This window comes from Lycorma delicatula, chromosome 4 (assembly GCF_047948215.1).
Source record: "Lycorma delicatula isolate Av1 chromosome 4, ASM4794821v1, whole genome shotgun sequence".
Taxonomy (NCBI): domain Eukaryota; kingdom Metazoa; phylum Arthropoda; class Insecta; order Hemiptera; family Fulgoridae; genus Lycorma; species Lycorma delicatula.
This window is the reverse complement of record NC_134458.1, coordinates 159,003,044-159,022,570: the sequence shown is the minus strand read 5'-3', so window position 1 is coordinate 159,022,570 and position 19,527 is coordinate 159,003,044. Positions and strand designations below refer to the sequence as shown.

The 19,527-nt window shown below is 32.1% G+C and overlaps 1 protein-coding gene across 5 annotated transcripts in view; it reads right to left on the bottom strand.

Moving 5' to 3' along the window:
- Nucleotides 1-19,527, bottom strand: part of Ypel (Yippee-like) — a 603,854-nt gene that overhangs the window by 206,455 nt on the left and 377,872 nt on the right. Inside the window, exon 1 of one of the 5 annotated variants that reach the window (XM_075362055.1) lies at nucleotides 798-923. The exons of the other annotated variants lie outside the window; for them this stretch is intronic. The gene's annotated coding sequence lies outside the window, so the exon portion shown is untranslated. Of the gene's footprint in view, nucleotides 1-797; nucleotides 924-19,527 lie in introns of those variants that run through there. 5 annotated transcript variants of the gene reach the window in all.

The following is a 19,527-nucleotide window of genomic DNA, read 5'->3' as shown; positions in this document are numbered from 1 at the left end:
CACCATTTAATATTGGCAACTGCAAATATACAGTGGAGTGGGTATGGGTGCGAGAGGGTAGATAGCGGTTTAGAAATCCATTTTAACACTACCTCATCAATTTTGAAGCTTTCTTAAGTATCAACAAGTAATACTCGTACTTACGGTCATCCTCCCTACATGAAACAAACGGAATCTGATTTACAGTCAAAGAATTCAAAATGGAGGAAAAGACGGGTTTAATGAATGGATGATAAAATTTATCTATATCAAGGAAAAACATCAACCAGAAAATAGGCCTTTTATTGCAGATAGCAAACATATATTACCCACAAATTTTCCAGAGATTAGATCATTTCTACTAAATATAAGAAAATATTTTTAAAAAGATTTAATAAAACAGTATTTAAAATCCATTTTAAAAGATTCAATGGAATTTTCGCTAATTAGTAATAATTTAGATAGCATAAGAATAATCATAAAAGTAATAAAAAATCAATTTTCCTGCACTGATAAAATACATAGAACAGCGATGATGATGAGGATGATGATAATAATATGTAAATTAATAACAAATAAAAAGATTTAACTACTCTATAATTACTAGTGACATTAACCAAATGTGATTAGTAGGCAATAATTTTGTTCCAAATAAAAATAATATCAATGATTACATTTTTATTACTATTATAACTGTTAATGATAAAATTAAACATGATATTTAATAATAATAAAATAAATAAAAGAAAACAGATAACTGTAATCTCTAGTGTTATTCAGATTCATATAAAAGAAAAAATATATACATTGCTACTTACAAAATTTTATTGTTTAAACTCAGAATTAGTATTAATAACATTATGAGTACTTTGATAGCCTTGCAGTTGGTTCCAAGAAATTTAATACAACGCAGAAAAGTTCTTTCTTATATAAATATCTCACCTGAAACAAAATAAAGAAATTATACTTATTACGCAATTTAGAAGTTTGCTTAATATAATAAAATATTTATTTACTTTTGCATTAATCTGTACGCATATTATTTTACATAATTTTCTTGTAATTATGTATTTTTACTTTCCCGTCTAGACAGCGCTATAGCAGAACTACAGCTCTAGAAGGAAAGTATTGTAATCGGTCCAATTTGGGCATATGCAGTTTTCACCGGATCTTTACGTTTTGCTACCTAAGAAACCGAAAAAACCGAATGGAAATTTTCCGGATGTTAATGTTCATATGTACGTGTGTTCGGTGTTAGCCTCCAAATCACCTTATATCTCCAGAACTACTGGACCGATTTTGACCAAACGTTGTCAGATTACATCTATATATATATGGGGTATTCATGCCATTAAAATTTCAACTTAAAAGGTCAAGGGGGTGATGCTGTAGAGCAAGGTCACCCTCAGTATCTCGAGATTTTGCCTAATTAAGGTCATATTTTTCTTAGGCACATTTGTTAACAATTAAAAAATAACAGTATTTACAAAAAACCTTTTGCAAAATCACATCCACATCCCAAAAAAAATTTTGTAGTCTGCTATTTTGTGATGTCACAGGTGAATGGTAGAATTAAACAAATGAACAATATTTACAGTTTAAAATGGTAAATCGGTCTGACTGGGTCTCGAACTCAATCGCCCGGTCGACTCAGTACCTGGTGCGTTAATCCTCGCGGCTACACCGGTCTGCCGCGAGGCAGAAATTTGTTCTATAAGTTATGAAATTGCATTAGTTTAGTTAGTGCAGACCGTCGCCGCTAGTACCGCCACACCTGCCCGAATTAAATACGGTGCGCACACGCTTAGTTAGAATCATTGAATTAAATAAAATGATAAATATTTTTAATTAAGTTGTGTGTGTAAGCTGTGCATCAGAATCACCTCACAGTTGTAGGACTTTCTAGTCACGCGGCTAAAGCCGCGTTCAGCTTTTTTATTTATGTAACGCTAGTCTTCAAAAGTAATTTTTAAAAAAATTATAAAATAATCAATTCATTTGGGGGCCAGAAAAGAGTCCTTTCAGTACTTCTCCTCCAAACGGTTCATTCTTTGTAGATTTTTGCCGAAACATGAATTCAACCAGGTAGGATTACAAACGGTGTCGAGCGGTACCCCGGAGTTTTTTGTTCCTCCACTTAACTGATCTCCACATTCTTTCGATATGGTGAGAATATGATCCCGTCTCTGAGAAGGGTCGATGACGATGGTTATCTAGTAGATGTGTATAACCAGCCACCCTCCAATTCATCGCGCTGAAAACCACGCCGACCGTCTGATTCGACGATCGATCCCGCTTCAACTCTTTCTTTAATAATTCCCAGCAGTGCTCTTGCAGAACTATTAGAAACTTTGACTATGAACATTTGGTTTAGTTCTTTTCAAAATCCACTGATGTGGAAGAACCCTGCCCGCATTATTTTTCCGCTTTGTAAACAAGACTTTCATCGATCCACGACTGCACCGTTGCCACCTATTTTGCCCGTCGGAAATTGATGTACAATAAAAACACATATTTCTCTTATGTACATAATCCAGTCGATCGCAGTGCGTTGACTTACGTTTAATTGTCGCCACAGAAGTCTACTGAAATCGGTTCCTGGCACCGACAATAAATGAATCTTATAAGAGTAACTATCGGAAGTCTACTACCCTCCAGCCGATTTCTAACACGAAATCGCTTAGTTTTATTACAAGTTCTTTTGTTACATTTCGACTTCACACCATCACTGAATTATAATCTCATATCGTGACCCTGTCTGCATTTTAGGGAACGTAACGCTAGTCCATATTCTTATAACAACTGTACGGCTGCCACTTCAGTATTTGGTGCGGCCACAAATTCATTACTGTTACTTGTTGTTAAAATGGAAAGAAACTGAATGAAGAAAACATGACAGAAAAATAAACTAAATAAGTGAACAAAATTGTTGCGATAATAAGCAGATAACGAGAAATAAAGAAACTTCGATATAGCGTGCACAACAGAAATAATGCGTAATAATTATATATAATAACTATATATGTAAAATAACAGCTTTATATGTGAATATAATACCTGTAAATTTAAACAAAAGTATGCTTGCCGGTTAATACAAAAGTACAAATTTTTTTTTTATACAGGTTGAGCAAATTAATACCGAACCGTACCGGGTAGTTATTTGAGCGTAACCTTTAATGCTGCTACTAATAATGTCAATATTGGTTGTGTATGTTACTAAACTCGTCTATTATTTTAAGTTCTTCATTTACAATTGCAATATAGTTTTATTCTTTGGTGTTTTTTAAAATAATCTATTCGAATGAAGAAAAAGTTGTTATGGCGGAAAATTATGAGCATTCTGAAACCTTTCAAGAAACACGTCAAATACTTCCGGAAAATTTCCAAATGTCAGCATATCAGGATGCACGATTTAGTTAAAAAATTGAGCACAACAGGATCGGTTTCAAACGCCAAACGAAATAGGTGATCTTTTGTTAGTTTTCAAGAGGATATAGTTGATATTCAAAGAAGAATTGTTTTGATGTAAAATACAGCAGTTTTTACCGTAAGATTCTTCACGGTTTAAAATTGAATGTATCGTGTAATATATGCGCAACAGCTTAAGAGAACAGACAAAAGAATTGTTTCGACTGGATTTTCAAAAATATTGTTGATGGACAGATAAATAGATCGATGCTAGGAATATTTAATGTCAGACGCGGCACGTTTTCATAATTTATCTGGGCATGTTAATGCCCACAATACCAGATATCGAATGACTGAAAATCCTCACCGGATGTTTGAGCGGTGGTGATGGATGCGCAGTCGGTGAATAGTGTACTGTTTTTGGTAATCGTATAGCGGGGCCAATAACGGCCAGCTGTCAATACAAAAAAAAACCTTACAATAAAAACAACCCCAAATCCTGATAATAAATAACTATACAATAAGAAACTAAACCCAATCCATCTCAACCCAACAATAAACAAATCAAATCAGGTATTAAAATAGAACAAGACCATTTTTTAAATAAAAATGTTTGGATGAAATAAAATAATTTAACAAAAATAATTTTGGATAAAATAAATGTTTGGATTAATTATAATTTTGTTTATTGGCAAACATTTTTTGTTACGTCTTTTGGCTTTGGAATATTTATTATTTTCTTTTTTTTTATTATTGTTTTTTGATTAATTTCTTAGCATTCGGTGTTTGTGATGGTGTTTTGGGATTATCTCATAGTTAGTTTTTTAATTCGCTTATATTTTTTTAAATTTTGATGTACGGTACTATCTTCAAAGAATTACAATTTTCTTTTCAGAGATATTTTCGTTTAAGAGACTGTGAAAAACACGTTTTCATTTTATCATTTCATTAATAAAATTTTATATGTCTCAACAACGGTTTTTAGTGTGTAGGCGGTTTGGTTTTAAGTTGTTCCACCATACGCAACTGCCTTACTATACCAGTGCTTCGAACAGCGTAGAAATCACTCATTTTGAACTGAATTTAAAAAAAATTAGCTCTGTGATGAACTTTAATTAAGTGAAAAATAAAAAACGTAATTTTTTATTTCATTGTTTACTTTTCAAAACAATTTGTTGAAAATATACAATGCGTTGACGGTTGACGTTAAACCGGCAGTAGCGTCGGAGAAACTACAATCGGGGTTAGATCTCAGTGAATGGCTAGTCAAATGGAAGGTACATGTTAATATTGAAAAGTCGAGTCATATGACGTTTGCGATTAGGAGAGAAGTCTGCCTAGATGGAGTTCACACCCCTCGTTCGGACAACGTACGACACCTAGTGCTTCATTTGGACCGCCGCGTAACATAAAAAAATCATTTGAGAGAAAAGAGAAAATAATTAAATATCAAGCGTAAACGGTTGAAATGGCTATTAAGAAGAAGGTTCGTGTTACCGTTACATAACAAACTGTTGTACAAGGCGTTTTTAAAGCCAATATGGGCCTACGGGATACGTCTTTGGGGTACGGCAAGCAATAACAATAACGACATCATCCAAAGGTTCCAGAACAAACTGCTGAAGAACATTTCGGAGACGCCGTGATCTCTTGTTCTTTGCGAAGAACAAGGAGATCCACTATTGCCAAGTGATGCCATCTATTCGCGAAGAAATCCACCGGCTAAGTTCAAAGTATATACTTAAGCTTAACACGCACGAAAACCATCTAACTGTTAACCTTTTGGATAATAGTAAAGATGTGAGACGACTTAAGAGTCTGCATGTATTGGATCTAGAGACTGTTGTGCGTTGACTGTTTCTTGTTTATACTACTTATGAATTATTTTAATTCAGTAATATGAATTCTTTTGTTTGTTGTTTATGAATCATGAATTGTTTAATTTTTTGGTTTTGACTTTTGTTTCCTATATGTGACCAGTGTCTATTCTATGTCATGTTACCATTTTTTGTTCTTAACAGTTAATTTTCAAATTGTTTGTACTTTGTTACACTTAGTTATATTTTTATTCCTTATAGTTTTTATTGTACTGTACTTTGTTTAAACCTTTATATCGGCTTGGAAGGTATCACTGGATGACTTTCTTTCACGTCATTATTACACTGTACAATTTACTTATAGTTTCATTGTTCATGAAACTCATTCTAAATAAAGCAATGCACATTAAAAAAAGACAAAGTTTGATTTTTTTTTTCATTAGACTCATATGTATAATTAAAGTCCGAATCTACTATTAGTTGAAGGTAAATCCGTAAAAAAATGGACTTTTAACTCTAAAACATTACCTACTTACGTTGATTTACAAAAAAAAATATATAAGTAAAAAAAAAAAAGATAATTTACACAAAATACAATACTAGAGCTTGGAAAACTGCAACGCATTAATACTACGAAATATACGTTCACGCATTACAGATAATCAATAACTGCTGCCATTCAAAGTCATAAATTCCATTACATCCCAAAATTCCATTAACCTTCAAAATCCTTTTCATTCAAATTCCTTTAATTTCATTACCTTCAAAATATTCAAATGCTAGTAACCGCGTAATACTCATGCAATGACAAACTATACAGTCTTCCAACTTTGGTTGGAATCATTGCACGATCATCCCTTCACAAAATGGAATTTTCTAACAAACTTCGGTCGGTCGTTCATCCCTAAGTTAACCACTCATATTATGGTACGTTATTATGACAGGGCTAGATGAAAATCTTTTTAAAATTTTGTTCGGCTTTTCTACAACCATCAACATCGACAAGACTATATGATATTTGTAATCAAAGAAGCTTAACGTCCATAGAAATTACATATAATCCGTAATAGTTGGTATCTGCCAACCCATAGCCGATGAGAGACGACTAAAAATGGCGCTAACATCAGAACTGTACGACTGATTACATATCTGTGTCTTATATTATTAGTGGAAACTTCCATGCCGCATCAACCCTTTAACTCTCTATATAAGAAAAATACCTAGTCACCATTTTGATATGGAAAATCTTTATTAAAAATCATTTACATACTTGTTCGGTGTAATTCAATGAATAAAATGGCAAAATTTCATAAAAATAGGAAATTTACCGATAGAAATTGCAAAAAAAAGATGCAAGCAAGCAAACGAAATGTAAAGAGATCGAATTTAAACAAAAAATAGTTAATCGTTAAACAAATAAAATAAGAGATTAATTTATTTTGTTTTTCTTTATTAGAAATTTGACTGGCTTGGTGCACAATTAAATTCATTTTCCTTCCAAACTTTTCTTTTAATTTCTTTGTAAAATCGTGAATTTTTTTGTTTTTTGATTCGATAACCTTTATTTATTTTTAAAATTCTTATCTTTAACATTTTTAGTTTAATTTACCCCACATAAACAAACGTTATAATCTTTAAATATACATACGAGTATATATAAATTAATAAATAAGTGTGTACCTACCGATACTCCTATAAAATTTAAAAAATTGCTAATGTAATCTGAATATGTTTTTTTTTTTTATTATATTTGATGAATTATAAGAAAATTTTGGGCGTAAATCTAATCAAATTTTAGCATTTTATAAATTGAAAGGGATAATCAGGACATACAGAATATGTTAATTGCACGGATGAACGATAACGATACAAATAATTGGTCAGATGACTCCTCTTTGTTCAATTTTTTTTATAAAAATATTTTTATTCAGCTTTCACCATCAGTGCGTGCTGAATGTGGTCAATTTCATTAATCGCCCCCAATTTTGGATAATAACATATATAATTTTTATATTTAACGTTAATTAAACGAGATTAGCGGACGTAGGTTATGTTTGGCTTAAATTTAAACTTCCTTCTTTTTCTTACAAGGGTTTCTCGTAATCTATTTACCTTACAAATTGGTATCGGGTGAGTTTTTGTTTAATTTCTAATTATCGTTTCGGCCGCCACCAGAGCTTACCTGTGTTTGACGAAATATACCGGCGAAGGTCTGAATGTAACGAAAGACTGAAATATTTGCTTATATTATATAATAATATATGGAAATATATCAGTCTTTAACCGACGCATTTGGTATGTGTCGACATTCACGGGAGAATACTGACATTCTCTAATTTCGGTCTTCCACGGTAATATATATATATATATATATATATATACATTACCGTATAACTTCGCGGGTATTAGCATAGTAGCTAACTCCCGCGAAGTTAGTGTAGTAGCTAAACTCGTCATCGCAAAATCAGCTGATTTTTGAAGTCAGAGTTCTAAGGTTCGAATCCTTGTAAAGGCAGTTGCATTTATATGAATTTGAATGCAAAACTGTGTATAACAGACCAGGCAACTAGACTTTATCGAAGGCCTGCTGAACAACCAAGAAGGAAGAGGAATATTTATTCTCTTCAAGGAACTTGCTGATAACCTCAACAAGTATATGCGTTTGCTAAATAGTGAAGTGACCACCTTGGAAGCCGAAATGATGATCAGGAATAACAAGACTGATTGCTAAGCAAGAGGTCACAGCTTTCACTATACAACGAACAATTATCGTACACAACGATCCTGAAACCGATTTGGACCTACGGGATCTAGCTTACGGGTATAGCAAGCAGCGGCAACGTGATTATACAGCGATTCCACAAAAAAAAAAATTACTTAGGAGTATCACAGAGGTGCCTTGTATCAAAAGAAACAGTGAAATCCACGAATATCTGGTTTTACGGTATGTTCGAGAAGAAATATAGCGATTCGATAAAAAATATAAATTGCGGCCTACCGACTACGTTAATTATTTAGCTATTAATTTTGTAAACAATACTGAAGACGTTAGAAGGCTAAAAATACTCTACATACCCTTGGTGACTTTATGTGATTTGAATTGGAACTGCATAAACTTGGTTTTATTTCTCTTTTTCTGTTTAGCCTCCGGAACCACCTGAAGGTATTACTTAAGAAGATGATATGTATGAATGTAAATGAAGTGTACTCTTGTATAGTCTCAGGTCGACCATTCCTGAGATATGAGGTTAACTGAAACCCAACCACCAAAGAACACCGGTGTGCACGATCTGGTATTCAAATCCGTATTACTAGGACTTGAACGCTGGAACTCTCGACTTCAAAATCAGTTGATTTTCGATGATGAGTCATTACTAGACCAGCCCGATGGGTAATTTAGTGTTATCTATCATATCATTATTTCTCTTCGTTAAATTTTAGTTATTCTTTAATTATTAATTAGTTTTATTTTTATGGTTTCTCTTGGTTATGAATGTTTGTTTCTCTCTTATGTCTCTTGTTTCTTGCTTATGATTGTTTTTGTTTTTTAAACTACCGTTGACACTGTTCTCTGATCTAAAGTTATACGTGTTCATTACAGTAATATTGGTGTATAATTTTTGTGGAGATTCGATGGAAGCTATTCTACGTGTAATTTTATGTGATCATATTTACTTTGGTTTCTGTAACAGGGTAATCGATTATAAATTTTATTTTGAGACAAAAAATAAATATATATATATATACACAATAGTCTACATACGGGTTGCGTAATTTTTCGCTCAGTCTGTATATACATTTATTTATCAAATAATTTATCCCGCAAGAATGACCTTTTCTTGATAAGTTTTATTATTAACTCGCAATCAATATAAAATCCGATTTTAAAAAACCCACAAAAACAAGGAAACATTACGATAATGATAATATAAAAATTACCGCACCATCGCTGATGGAAAGTAAATTAACCGGTTCGTGGTCTAATACTCTTTATTAAAAATTGTCTGTTTCTGTTTTGTAATATCTTCGCTGGGAATTTGTGGTTTAATAACTCCGTTCATAATACGATAAAAAATCGAGGTTGGCCTTATACGATCCCTAATCACTTACCCTTTAATTTACTTACTTTCATTTCATTACAGAGTTTTATAATAATTTTACATTCTACAGTAAGTGTTCCAACACACAGCAAAAAATAAAAATAATAATAAATAACGGTCAAATACAATAATTAAATAAAGAGTATTACAATAAATTAAATATATATATTAAATATATATGGTTTTTATAAAATAAAAATTGATTAAATTGACATTAAAACGTTGGAACTTTTTTTTAAATATCCAATCAAGTTTATTTTTTAAGAATTAGTTCTTTAATACATAATAGGCATCCTTTTTTTAGATAATGAAGTAACTTCAAAGGAAGTAATAGAGAGAATAAATATTGCCGAGAAGGATAAATCTCCACGTAACAACGGTGTAATAAATGAGTATATTACACCGTGTTCTCTTCAAACTAGACCTACATAATTTTTATAAAGATGCATTGGAAAAAAGAAAGTTCCTGATAAATGGTGGACAATTAAATTAAGGATGACGTACTCGTATATAAAAGACGAAAAGGAAACCTCTCAAACCCATTAATTACAGAAGAATATTTTTTATTAATAATATGATTAGAATCATTAATAATTAGTTATTATTTATTAATAATCTGATTTAACCAGAATTTTGGCAAAAGTTCATATGACTGGTTAGGAAAATAAAACAGAATAAAATATTTGCTGTTGTAAACATAGATATGCAAAGAAACATATGACATTTTTTAAAAAAACATAAGAATTTTTTATCGAATAGGGTTTTGGATTCAGCGTCACACTCTAAGGATTCAGCGTCAGACTCTAAACTAAGGAACACGAGGAATACCCAAAAATAACTGGATTTTATTTTTAATATATGTCTATTTTTTTTAGAAAAAGCATTCGATACCCTTCAAAATACTCTCCATCACAGCTAAGACGTTTTTGTAATCTTTTATTCCGTTATTCAAAACATTTTTTTAAATTCGTCTGTTATGATGCTCTATAGCATTTCTGTAATATTTTTCTTTACCTCATCCACGTTGGCAAAACACTTTCCTTTCAGATCCCTCTTCATTCGTGGGAACAAAAAAAAAATCACATGGAGCTAAATACGGTAAACAACGGGGGTTGGGTTCAGGAAGTACTGCCGTTTCTGTTAAAAACTGGCGCACTGAGAGAACTGTGCGAGCAGATTGTCTTGGTGGAAAAACACATTGCCCGTCTGCCATAAATCGGGTATTTTTTGCCGCAAACTGTTGCGCAACCTTCTCAAAACCAACAAGAAGAAATCCTGGTTAACAGTCTGACCTGATGGAAGGAATTCCGCATGCAACAGCCGTCTAACTTTGAAAAACATGCTTGACGAGCTTTGCAGTCAGAATGCTTTGGGCGAGGTGACATTGCAGTCTTCCACCTGTTTGACTGTTGTTTAATTTCGCGGTCGTAACCATAGTATCATGATTCGTCACCAGTAATGATCTTGAAAATAAATCGGTTTGGGACTGTTCTCTCAAAACACGGGCCTCCAAACGAATCTATTTTTGCTGAGGAGTCAAGAGCAAACTTTGCAGCGATCCTTTTCATCCCCAAATCTACCGATAAAATTCGCTGAGCTGCAAGTTACTCCCAGACATCTACTCGATCTCTTCAATGGTAAATCATCGCTCTTCAAGTACTACTACGCGAATTTTTTGGACATTTTCGTCCGTTCAGGAAGTTAAAAGACATCCAGAAAGTGGTTGGTCATCAATCGACATTTCACCTTTTTTGAAACGCAAAAACCACTCTTACACTTGAGTTTTTCCCGTAGCAGTATCCTTATCAGCTGTTTTCAACATCACAATAGTTTCTTCGGAGTTTAATCCGAACAGAAAGAAAAAAGATACGATCGTGCGCTGTTCATTAAAGTCCACCATGACAAAAAAAAAAAAAAAAAAAAAAAAAACTAGAACCAGGTGAAACAGTTTTAACAAAAAAGAATTCACAATGGTCAGACATAACCTTCCCAAGTGACGCCGCTTGGCATACTGATACGTAAAAAGCCGCTTGACGCTCTCCTAGCGGGAGAACCGCGTACTACAGGAATTTCGCCAAGCGCAAAACGATTCCGGTTATTTTTGGGTACATCTCGAAAACATAACAAAACTGGAGTATATAAAAAGTTAATGAATAAAGATAATCACAGAAAATGACGGTAGGCAAAACAAGGAATTTAAAAATATCTGAGGGTGTTTTGCAGGTATAAAATCTTTAATTCCTCTACTTTTCTATTTATTCATACACTATATCATGGATCATGGAGTACTATCAGTGAGCAGGAAGAAATCTTGGTGTTTCTATACGTTATGAGTGTTATACTAGAAATTTCTTGTACAGATGTACAATTTAAATCGAATTTACTCAGTAAATATTGTGAACCTTTTTTTTATCCTTATTAACCACCCTGGGAGTAACCGACATTACTTTTCAGCATTACCTTCTAGTTTCTCCCGTAGTGACGTGGAAGCAGATTGCCTCACCATAGTTTAGCCCCTTTCCAGGGCCACCAATGGGGTCTTCCGTGTGAACTTAATTTATTAAAAATTAACGTAGCTCAAACCAATATGTTGTCTATTCATAAAGGTGGATTAGAGAAACAAAAGAACCATTTTAATAGGAAATCGAAATCATTAAACAGTTCAACGAGTTGGAAATTTACTAAAGCATTTTAATACAATAAACTGATTGGCGAGTACAGCAGGTAAAATAAAAAAAAACTTATATTATTAAAAGGAATACTAAAGAATTACAATGTGTTTCTATGTTAATAAGAAATAAATATTAAAAATTAAAAAGCAAGACTGTTAAAAAAAAACATTGCTGACAAACAGAGTCTTTAAAATAGGATAATTACCAATATAGGATAATTATAAAGCGTGCGGTGACAATTTTGTAAATAGTATCAAATTTTATATTTTGGTTAATCGTCTTTTGATCATTTTACTGATATTAATTAACTGCAAGAAAATGTTAATTCAAAACACGCAATTTATGTGTAAATAAAGGAAAGGAATTTATGTGTAAAAAAATTTGTTCCGTTTTTTAATTTAAATGAGGGAAAACTAATAATAATAATTATTATTATAATTTTAATTCAGAGATTTATATTATATGATTATGAGTTTTACATTTGTAAGAATTTCTACCAATAAGAACTACCGTGCGATACGATCGAAGAACATCATTTTAATCGGTATAAATAGAATTGCTATTAAACACATTTGTGTAATTATTATTATAATTTGCTAAATTACGTCTTTGTTGTCGTCACTAAATCTATGGATATAACCTTTATCTAAGAATATGCTTTCACATTAATTTCAAGAAACAGAAGTAGCTTTGTTAACACTACATTCAAATGCTATGCAGCGATAAATAAGGTCAATTTTTGTTAATATCAGTTAATTTTTGTTATGGTTAGATTCCATCGTGATTTTGCATTATATTAGCAAATACTCCGTTTGAATTTTGAAAATCGGACGATTTTTTGCAGAGATATTATAAGAGCACCCCATTGCACCTCCCACAACAGTGCCCCAGGGACACTCTGTCTGTTACCAGTTGATGGTAATGATCAGTCTAGCCTCGCACGAGGTGCTCGCATCACCTCAACATTCCAGCCTCATACGCAGTCATCACGTGAAGCCCATTATTATTAAACAGAATTTTTTTAAAAATTTCTTTAATATTATTTTATTTAACGTAAATTTAATTCTATTATTTTTATGATATTATTCGTTGGATTGATTCGAATCATTCAGTTCAAACTCAGCTTACACAGTGATTGAGGCTCACAGTTCACAGTTCATTAATTCAATTCATTAAAGTTTGCGCTTCAACCGGCAAATCTTCAATACTACACACACACACACACACACACACACACACATATTTATATATATATATGTAGCCTATGACACTCCCGGTAACATAAGGATTCTATCGCCAGGAAGAAATTAAATCGGTTCAGCCGTTGAGCTGCTACGGTGAAACAAACATATATACACCCTAAATACATTATACTTCTTTTTGGGAAGTCTTGTAAAAAGTATATCGCTGAATTATAGTGAGTTACGGTTCCCTTCATATGACGTTCACTGGGTAAAGGTAAAATAAATCTTTTTTATACCTACTAAAGCTTCCCATAAAATATATTTCTTAAAAATTAAAATGAAGATTTTTTTATAATAAGGTCAAAAACAGGGCAAAAAATAAATAACGATATTCCCCCATTTTTAGTTGCTTCATCCAATTCCAACGTTTATTGAATAGTCATGAATCAACAATTTTCCAGAATTTATCTATTTTTTCAGGAAAGCAGATTAAAAAAAAAAGTATATTTTTTGATAAGCTAATTACGAGAACGTTAATAATAAATAGAAATAACACAAAAACAACCTAATGATTACTTTTTAATTATTAAATATATTTTACTTAATATAATTTTCCATAACAAAACGAAAATTTTTTTTTTTAATTTTAAAAATAATCAATTGACTGAAGTAACTGTTACTTGGAACACGGCTGATAAATGAAATAAAAAAACTTCATCAAGTATCCCGCTAAATGGAAGAGGAAAATGAGGAAAAAATATAAATTGGGACATAATTTTTAGAATACTTTTTCGTTCCACAAGGATGAAAAGTTGTGTTACGTAATAAAAAAAAAGTATTCTTTAGTTTTAACAAGTTTTTTAAAGCAAAGTAATATAAATTGTTTAGATTAACATAAAACTGGTAAGGGAAAAAATAAAACTACCATAAAATTTTTATTTTATTGAAACATTATAATGGAACTAATCGGCAAAGATATAACATGATTAACTGATTCCGAAAATGAACACTGAAAACAAAAAAAATATTTTTTAATAATTACATAGTGCCAATTTAAGATATAACGCAGCGTGTGCTAGCGGATCAAATTTTGTTAGTCGGGTTTTGCAGTTTTTGACATTTCATGATCCTTTTTAACAAAAAAAAAAGTAATAATAATTTTAGTATTGAAAAATCCCGGAAGGTATGTACGTACCCACTTTGGATTAAATATACACAATAATTTTTGTATATGTGTCATTAAGAACATTAATTTTGTCACAATCGATTAAGGATGCAAGGAGATACCGGACATCAAAATTGGGTCCCGTATCTCAAAATTTTACTCAATGAGTAGATATATATATATTTTTTTCCTGGCGCACAAGGAAGTGTGTCATCACCCGGACACGATATTAAATAAATAATATTAAAAATTAAATTGAAAAGTATAAATCCAAAAACGAGATAAATCAACAATGAAGTATTAAATCAATAATATAAATTAAAACAGTAAAGATTATTACCATCTACCACGCCAAATGGTATAAATAAATAGTTGAAGACTACTACCGAATACTCAAATATTTGAAAAAAAAACGGATGGCCCTGACATATCGTAAAAGATAACATTTTTTCACTGTTTCCCAACATACTTCGCATTCTAGTCCCTAGCTTAAACTTGCGACGTAAAGCCGCATAACGGATACAATGTGGCGAACTGTTAGCTGGCAGTCGAAGCGACTACAAACGGGTGTATCTGTTTGAGTCATCAGATACCCATGAGTGAGCCTAGCGTGCCCTATTCGCAAGCGGCAAATGACAACCTCCTCTCGGCGGTTATTTCTGAATGAGCAGCTCCATGGTGACACAGTGTTCTTAACTAGACACTAATGCTAATGGATAGTAGCAATCCATTCACTCTGTCATTTTACACGAACTATCCTCTTCAGTAAACAGACAAGATCGTTTGAAACGAAGCGACTGGTAAAAGTAGGCTGAAAACAAGCCTCTTTTACCGCGCTACCAGCGCGCTCATTGCCTGAAATTCCAATAAGACTGGGGATTCAGCAGAAGCTCACCCCAGTTGTATTACCCATTAACAGGAAAGACAAAAAAAATTAGTTTATTTTTGTTTTTTTTAGATTCAAAATGACATTTCTGTTCTAATTAGATTACATTAATATGTCGCTTTGATTATGTATTTGGTCAATTTTATTAAAAAATGGGAGATAATCAGGTTATATTTTTTGCTTTTATCGTCAGTTATAGTTTTGTTTAATATCTTCATGCAAAAAAGAAGCTTTTCTGAAGTTTTTTACGGTGTAATTTAATTTTTTAAATTAAACTTTTTTAATATATTTTTAAATTAACTTTTTATCTGCTATTAAGCAGCAAGATTATGTGCAAAGTTGTTTTTCTTTTTAATATTGACAAAATTAAATCATTACATTATTCGTAAAATATACAATAATGATGATCAATAAACTGAACGGTAATTATATATAACTTTCATTATCAAAAGAATGTTAAAGAGAAAAAACACAAAATTAAATTCACGTAACTGTCAAATTATTTCTGATGAACTCACAAGAAGTAACACAGATTTTGTGTAGAAGATTGTTAGCGTATGCCTTTTTGTATGGAAAGATGTGATGTCGAGACTCAGCCGAAGCAGTCATAAGTTAACGTTTAATTGATATTCTTGTCACCGTTCTGTAAATGAGTTTTAATTAATAATAAATTCTAGCCTCGTGATCCACGGATACGGATCACTCATTACATGAACAACAGATTCAGCTATATATATGCCCCGAATTAATAAAGTTACTCCAAGTGACCTTATACGAATCAATCAATTAAAAAGAAGTATGATAATGAATTAAAAAGTAACAATAAATGAAAAAATTGTATAATACGCCGTCGCCTATTAAATTTTACAAACTACCACTAGATGGTGCTGTTGAGATGTGACATTACAATTGTAAAATTTGAATTTTTAAGCTCAAAATCAACCGAGTAGTTTGTTTACAGTGAGCGTTTAAAAATAAAAAACAGTTTCGTGAAAAAATGTAAATTTCACGTGAAGGTTTTCGTTGATGATTTTTTATGATTTTAGTAAGGGGCTAACTCAACAACCATGCCTCGAATCGCTTCTTTCATCTTTTGGTAATGATTCACCATCAGAAACGATAACTGGTTTGCAGAATTTCGTCGTGATCGTGCTTCTGTCAGCGATGAATTTTGTGAAGGTCGACAAAAATATTTTGTTCCAAAAAATATCGATGCTGTGCGCACAACTTGATTGAAGAGAATCAATACGTGACTTACCGTGAGACAGAGCAAGCCTCAGGCATATCGAAGACTATATACAGTACATTCAATTTTGCATGAAAATTAGTGAAAAAGATCTGTTCCAGATGGATTCTCCAAAGTTTGACGGAAGCTCAAAAGCAGTCACGTGTAAATTGGCGTAAGAAAATGCTCAAAACATTCGACGAACAAAATGCAAAATCAGTATACAACATTATTACAAGAGACGAAACTTAGATATATTCGTAAGAACTGGAAATTAAGCAAGAATAAATGGTTTGGGTGTTCCAAGATGAACCGAACCCAACAAAAGTGGTTCGTTCGCGAAGCACTTCCCAGAAAATGATCGCTTGTGTTTCTATTATACTGGACATACAGCAATTATTGTTTTAGAGAATCGAAGAACAGTTAATGCTGGATAGTATACAACAATTTGTTTGCCAGAAGTAGTAATCAATGAAATCAGGAAAAACAACCGAAAACGTCGCATCATTCTTTATCGAGACAATGCCAGATCTCACACAGCACGTCAAAAAATTGATTATTTGATGGAGAAAAACACTGAATTAATATCTCATTTCCTGTATTCATCTGATTTATCGCCTAACGACTTCTTTTTCTTCCAGAATGTCATACAAAGAATGCGTAAACCGCGATTTTCATCACCTCAAGAAGCTGCTGAATCCTTTCAAAACTATGTTTTTGAAGTACCAACGTCAGAGAGAAAAAACTTTATTTTAATTTTAAATGTAATCAAAGGTGTAGGGTTGGATAAGAGAAATAAAATTTACAGTTAGTTAATTCCTGTTCTTTTCTCCTAAAAATATCTTTAAATAGTGTTTCTACTAATTAAGTTTACAATGAAAAGAATATACAGACGATAAATACTGCTTTGTTAAAAATACAAACGATTTTAGTAAATCAATACTGATATATCTATCAAATCAACACTTCGATAAAAAAAAGTTAAGAGGTTAGAATATCAAAACATATTTTTTTTTACAAGGGCAGACATAAAAAAAATTAAATTATTACGGTATAAAGAAATAAATAATAACAACAACGCAAATAAGCAAACATCTATAACACTTAAAATTAATTTTTAATTTAAAAAAAAAGTAATAATATTTCCTTTTAATTATGAAACTAGAGATAACAAAATGAAAATAAAAAATGTATTGTATGTCCTCCAACAACTATATTGCATCTTCTAAAGTTAATACATTATGTGTGTTGTGTGTGTGTGTGTGTGTGTGTGTGTGTGTGTGTGTGTGTATATAGGAAGAATATTTCTAAAATGGTAGGCTGGCTATACTTTTCCTTTTTCGGATTCTACTTGGAAAACTAAACAAAAAATACCCTTAGGAAAAATGGCAATCTCTCCTTCGTTCTCCCACTGTCCGCCATTTTGTTGCCTTTATATAAAAACGTATATCTCAAGTTCGGATAGAGGAATCACATTAATATTTGGTAAGCGTCTTGGTAATAAAATTTTTAAATTAGCTAAAAATCAGGACTTAAATACCTTCGCAAATTATAAAATGGCGGCCACGTTTATTTTTCAATCCGTTATGTCTCCATAAATTATAGTTTTATCAAAATGTATTTTGCTATAATATGAAGCCTTTTATTTTGAAAAAAATGACATTTTATTTTTTTTAAATCGGTTAACAAATAGCAGAGTTAAGGCAGAAAATTGATGTAATTTTGTGTCTACTTTCATGTCCTTAACTTTACGTTCAATTCGATTAAATAATAATTGTTTTTATTTATTGTTAATTCTAGTATTGTAAATTAGTATCAAATTACGTAATATTTTCTCACAATAATAGAACTAATAATTAAAGGAATAAAACAACTACCTGCCATAATCTTACGTTAATTGTTGAAGAACATTGATGTATTTTTTAAAAATAAACAGTTAACAAAATTGTTAAAAGTTATAAGAGATGTTCGAGGTGTCCACTATTAGAAATTACACAAGTCTCCCGTTTTTTTCAGAGAGGTTGTCTTAACCGTTAAAAATTCCGGGAGTATTTATAATTTCTTGAAATCCATTTTGGATCCTTTGTTGAAGATCCTCAATGTTGAGTATTGGAGTTGAATAAACAATATGTTTCAAATAGCCCCACAGGTGGAAGTCAAGAGGATTTAAGTCAGGTGATCGGGTAGGCCAGGGCACTGGCCCTCCGCGGCCTATCCATTTTTCATGGAGGAAATCTGATACTAACTGACCGAAATGTGCTGGAGCTCCATCGGATAAAATCATATATTTCCTCATAATTGTAGAGGTAGGTCTTCCGACAAATGTGGAAGGTTTCGATCAAATGAGCAAGATAATTTTCTCCATTTAAACGATTCAGTAGAATAACAGGACCCAAATGATAGTCATTAAAAATATCTGTCCATATGTTCGGAGAAAACCTTTGTTGATTGCTTATTTGGAAGGTACCATGAGGATTCTCGTCGCTCCAGATATGCTGGTTGTGATAGTTTTGAACACCATTCCTGTTGAAAGAAGCTTCATTTGTGAACAGAATCCTCGCCGAAAATAAAGGGTCTTCAATTAATGTTCTTCGAAACTAGTTACAGAAAGCCAGTCTATGTAAGAAATCATCGGCAGTCAGCCCCTGTACACGCTGCTGCAAGTGATAAGAGTAAAGGGAGTTATACTGCCATACAGTCACGTGGGTCGCACTTTCTTGTATTGCCAGAGAACGTGTACTTTTATCAAGGGATTCTTCCACACGATTTAGAACACTTTCTTCTAATTCAATAGTCCTAGAACACCATGGTCTACCACGATCATGATTCGCTGGTGTAAATGAACCGGTTTCCTTAAGCCGTATCTGAAGTCTTTCAAACGTTTTTTCATTTGGCACACGTCTACTAGGAAACCTATTTTCATACAGTTTTTTAATTCTGCCCTGTTGCAGTTTGCTAAACCGTACATTAAGTACATGTCAGTTACTTCCGCAAAAGAATATTAAAATTAAATGATGATAAAATAAGAACACTTAAAACTAAACCGATGACACTAAATATTAAACAAACACTCACAAGTAAACAATGAGTG